Source organism: Vitis vinifera, chromosome 15, assembly GCF_030704535.1.
Source record: "Vitis vinifera cultivar Pinot Noir 40024 chromosome 15, ASM3070453v1".
NCBI lineage: Eukaryota > Viridiplantae > Streptophyta > Magnoliopsida > Vitales > Vitaceae > Vitis > Vitis vinifera.
The window spans coordinates 20,249,330-20,254,908 of record NC_081819.1 but is presented as its reverse complement, the minus strand read 5'-3'; the positions used below and the strand labels follow the sequence as shown (position 1 = coordinate 20,254,908).

The following is a 5,579-nucleotide window of genomic DNA, read 5'->3' as shown; positions in this document are numbered from 1 at the left end:
GAGTTTGGATGCCCTGAGATCATCCCTTACCACACTAAGCTCATGCATGAAGACTCGTGTAACTTCCGGCCATACAGCTGCCCATGGTATGGATGTCCGTGCTCTGCTGTTGGGGATATTCCACTCCTTGTTTCTCACCTGACAGATTATCACAAGGCAGTCATGCTCTATGGCTGCAAGTTCCTTTTTTTAACACGGCAATCTTCAGAGGGAGTGACAGTATTGGAAACTTTGGAATGTTGGTCCTTTGAGAGATCATAGGAGAGTGAACTGGGAACAGATTCTTCATGCTTTTTGCTCGAAATGAAATTTGCTTTTGTGTTTTGCTGCTTCTGGTATATTACTCTTCTGTCATAAATATGGTGTTATGCATCTAAAGGTGCCTACTTGCTCTGTTATTAGTAGTCTGCAGGAGGTTATATTCCAGCCCTGGGGTTTGAACACCCCTTTTCATCTTTCTTCCATTTTTTTTCCATCTTTAAAAAAATGATTATATTATCCTTGGTCTTTTCTTTTATTGGCTACTTTTGAGATAAAGAGTGATTTTGATCATGAATGCCTTAAATCAGTATGGTGCCTAAATGTCCCTTCCAGTTTTACAGATATGTAAATAATATCTTCTTGCCCATCTTGGAAACCCAAAATCTTTTATTTTTGGTTGAGCTTTGAAACAAAGCTCCCATTCCTGCAGTGCCACAATGGACACACACTCTGTTCAAGCTGCAAAGCAAGGGCACTCAACAAATGTCTCAGTTGTATGCAGCAGCTCGGTAATATAAGGTGTCTTGCACTGGAGAAGATGGGCATGTCACTTGAACTGCATTGCAAGTATGAGGAGTTTGGATGCCCTGAGATCATCCCTTACTACACCAAGTGCATACATGAAGACTGTGTAACTTCCGGCCATACAGCTGTCCATGATCTGGATGGGAGTGCTCTGTTGTTGGGATATTCCATTCCTTGTTTCTCACCTGACAGATTATCACAAGGCAGACATGATCTGTGAGTTCAAATGTCGATTTTTAATTGCTGATGTCAATGAAGAAGAAACCTGCACATGGATGGTAAAAGTAAGTATTTTTTTTTACATTGCCATAACTTTAGATTCAGAAAACATAACATTAAGATGAACACCTTGGCACCATACATTAAGAGAGTGATGCCAAAAACACTGCATACACGATTCACAGGTTTGCTGAAAAACAGTCCCAATATGATAACATGGTTGGTTGTTGGATTATGGCAAATAACTGAATTTTTTCTTTTGTCTTTTTCAGATCATCAATTGTTATGGCAAATACTTTTGTGTTCATACTGAAGCCTTCTTTCAAGCGTCGACTCCCATTTGCGTGGTATTCCTCAGCCTGACAGGCAACCATGCAGAGGCCTGCAACTACAGCTGCAGCCTGGAGATAGGGGGAAATGGGCGGAAGCTTACTTTTGAGGGCATCCCACGAAGCATTAGAGAGAGTGAGAGGAGTTTGGAGAGTGCGGACAGTCTCATTGTGCTGGGAAGCATGGTGCATTCCTTAGGAGGGGAGACGAGAGAGCCAAAACTTGAAATTACATGTCGGATACGGAAATCCCAGATTCCAATGTGTGCATGTGTGGATAAAACCGGTTGATTGATTGATATGAGATTCATCCTCTGTAGTTTATCTTTCTTTCCACTCTGTAAACAAAGACGAAGAAGACATGAGCAGAACATGAAAGAATTGATTGGGTAGATTCGTGGATTGAATTAATACATCCAGTGATACATGATATAAAAATTTTTGACTTTACAAATATTTATATTATTTTTTCCTTTAGTACTGATTTCATGTTTTATAGCTAGGAGCTTTGACCCAAAACACTACGTTTTAAAAAAAAAATCCATAAAGTACCCTAATGCCCAATGTAATGTGTCTGCGTCAAGTAGATTGCCACATCATAAAACCGTAGTTGATAACTACGGTTTTATTTTTTTAAAAACAGTCAAAACCGTAATCACCAACCAACCACGACTTTAACTTTCCTTTACCTTTTCCCCATTTCCAGATTAGTTTTATTCATTTAAACTAATTGATTTTAGGTTTAAATTTAAACCAATTATATTTATAACTAATTAGTTACAACAACACTATATTGATATAGAAAAAATAATATATTAAAAAAAATTTACAATCTAAACCTCCAATCAAAATAATTTTTTAAAAATTGAACATTCACATGATTTAAATTTTGAACTTGAAAAATTGGTTTTAGGTTTAAGTTTAAAATTACGATCACCAACTATTAATTTGACTTTTTTAAAAAAAAAAATCAAAAATCATGATTATCAATTACAGTTTTGTGATGTGAATACCCACATGAATAAGACACACATCACATTAAAAATTATTTTGAGAATAAAATTATTTTTTGAATTTTCTGTTTTAAAGAAATCATTTTTGCCCAAAACTCTCATTAGTACCCAATAAAAAAACATTTTTCTTATTATCAATGAATTTACAAAAATATTCCAAAAGCATTTTCATCTATTTACTAAAACAATTAAACTAAATAGTGAATTGATTGGAAAAACAAAGGTATTTTCTTTCTACAATTCTATATTTTAAGAAGTGGAAAAACAAATTCTTTTAGGTTGGCATTTTAAGTTTAACATTTTAAGTCTTTCCATTCCATTTTGATCCCATTTTGAAAGGAGAAAAATGGAAAAAAAAAAATTGTTTTTGTTGTATTTAAGTAATTTTCCAATTATTTTACCCACTTGAAGTCATATTATATTTTGAACAAGTGCATAATTGCCTTTAATTTTTGCACAAAGTTAATACTCTTCATTATGAAGGTATAAAATAGTATATTTATAACTAATTATATTTATATTGAGTGTAGTGCCAAATATTTTCATAAAATTATCAAAATATATTTTTATATCAAATTAAAGACATCAATTATTTAGTTTTATACATTACTATTCTTTAAATAATGAGATCAATTAAAGTTAAATATTTTTATTACACCACTTACATATTTTTAATTAATATAAAATCAAAATAATATAATATTTTATTTAAAAAAATTAAAGTTAAATATATATATATATATATATATATATAAATATATATTTATATATAAAATTAAAATTAAAGTCGTAGTTGGTGACTACGATTTTATAAAATCGTAGTTACCAACTACGGTTTTATGACATGACAACTTACGTAGCACAAACACATTAAATTGGGCATTATTTTAGAAATGAGGGTACTTTATGGATTTTTTTTTTAAAACATAGTATTTTGGGTCAAAGCTCTGTAACTAGTCTTTTGTGCTCTCCATACACGGTCTCATCCATGGTTTTAAAAACCGGATCGGACCGGTCGGTTCGACCGGTTTGACCATCGCCCGGTTACCAGTCTAGTCCGGTTCGGCCATTTGAGCCGGGGCCCTTCAAACCGGAGCCGGATCGCCGGAACTATGGTCGGACTGATGAATCGGATGACCCGACCGGTTTCTGGTGAACAGAACGGTTCTCCTCCCCCATCCAACGCTTCATCAGCCCGGCTCGGCGCCGCCGCCCCGCACTGCCCCCAACCAGATTTTTTCCCCTTTTTGGTGCCAAAACCCTTCCTTCTTCCTCGCCCTTCGCCCTTTCCCACCTAGATTTTTTCCCTTTCCGTTTCCAGCGCCCCGCAACACTTCCTTTTTCCCCACTGCGACATCCCCACATAGATTTTTCCATTTTTCGGTCCCCCAAAACCCTTCCTTTTTGCCGCCCTTTTTGACCGCCAAGATTTTTGACATTTTTTATTTTCTACCTTGGCCGCCCTTTCCAATTTTTTTTACTCCATCAACATTATTATTTATTTTATTTTATATTTATTATATTTTTACTTCCTGATTTATAAAACTTGTGATTTTAATTAAAATGAATGAAAATAATAAATATTATAATTTTAAATAAATTTATGATTATAAAATAAGTTTTTGATTTAAAATTTTGATTTTAATTTTAATTTTTAATTTGAAACTAATTTTATGATTTTTCAAATAAAATGTTAATTTTTAAATAATATATAAATTATTATTATAATTATAATTATTATAAATTATTTTAATTTTAATAATATATATAAAATTGAAATTCGACGTGAACTGTGGACTAGAAATGAATTGTGAATCGGTCACCGATTAAAATTTGACCATAAATTGTGGATTGGAAATGAATCGTGAATCAATATAATATTGATGATAGAATAAAATATATTTATGTTATAAGATAAGATAAGATGATCATATAAAAAGATAATATAATTTTTATATTTTAAAAAATATCCGCTTAATTTTAGGATAATATAATTTTTAATATTTTTAAAAATAATTTTTATATCTATTATTTTATTTTTAATCATTTTACATATTTGTATAATTAATTTTTAAAATAACCTTTAAAAAATAAGTGAAAATAGTAAAAAATAATTAAAAAATATTATTAAAAAAGAAAGTAGAAAATAATTTTTCATTGTTAAATATATTTCTTGTTTTTTTAGAAAATAGAAAATTGTTTTAGAAAACAATTGTCAAATCGGTTATTAATTTTATATTTTAATTTTTCAATAAAAAATTTGGTATGGTGTATTTTGCAAAAAAAAAATAGTTATATTTTAAAAAACATGGAGGTTGCTCGTAGGAAAAAAAATTATTATATATATATATATATATATATATATATGTACTATGTTTTTAAAAGATAGCGATTATTTTTTAATTTGATCTAATTTATTGTATTTCTTATTATTTTAATATTATAATTATATTTTTTATAGTTTGATTTTTAAAAAAAAATATTTATACAATATCTTTCTAAATTAATTTTAAAAATATTTTTTAAAAGATACACTTAAGTCTTAACTAACATAGAAATATCATGTTTATCATTAAAATACAAAAGGATTTATAAACAATTTATATTTTCTTATTGTAAAAGGATTTCTACTCAACAAGAATGGTAACTATAGACTTATTCCTATTCAAGTATTGGTTTGTTCTTCTATAAATAAGAACTTAACTCAAGAGAGAAAAAGGGAAAAAAACCAAATGAGAATTCTTGTTAAGGGTGGGCTGGGAAAAGATATGATCGAAAAGGGTGGGTATATTTAATAATTCTTATGAAGGGTAGGGTGGAATTATGATAATTCTTTCAAAGGCTTTATTTTGTTTAAATGCCAAGACTACCCTTAACAAGTGAAAAGCCAGCAAACAAAAAAAAATCTTCTTTTAACCCGGCTGTAGCTTATCGATGTTGAAGAAGAAAAGGGAAAGAGGAAAAAACTCCAGCACTTCAGGTTATGATCTGAACTGTCTCCACAAAGCTTGTATTTTTGTGTGAATCTAGCAAGAAATCCATTAAAAGTAAGATTTTTTTAAAAAAAAAATGCCAAAAAAAAAAAAAACGTTAGTTTATGTAAATAAATAAATAATTTAAAATTTGGATTGAAGGAAAGAACTATTAATAATTTTAACAATGTAGATCTGAAATATTGAAGGAGGTTTTGAGAAAGAAATTACATTTTTTTTTTGTGTAAAATGTTATTAAA

At 30.1% G+C, this 5,579-nt stretch overlaps 1 pseudogene; it reads left to right on the top strand.

Annotated features, from left to right (window-relative positions):
• Nucleotides 1–610: 610 nt before the first annotated feature.
• LOC100250196 (E3 ubiquitin-protein ligase SINAT3-like) lies at nt 611–1,811 on the top strand (annotated as a pseudogene).
• The last annotated feature ends 3,768 nt before the right edge of the window (nt 1,812–5,579 follow it).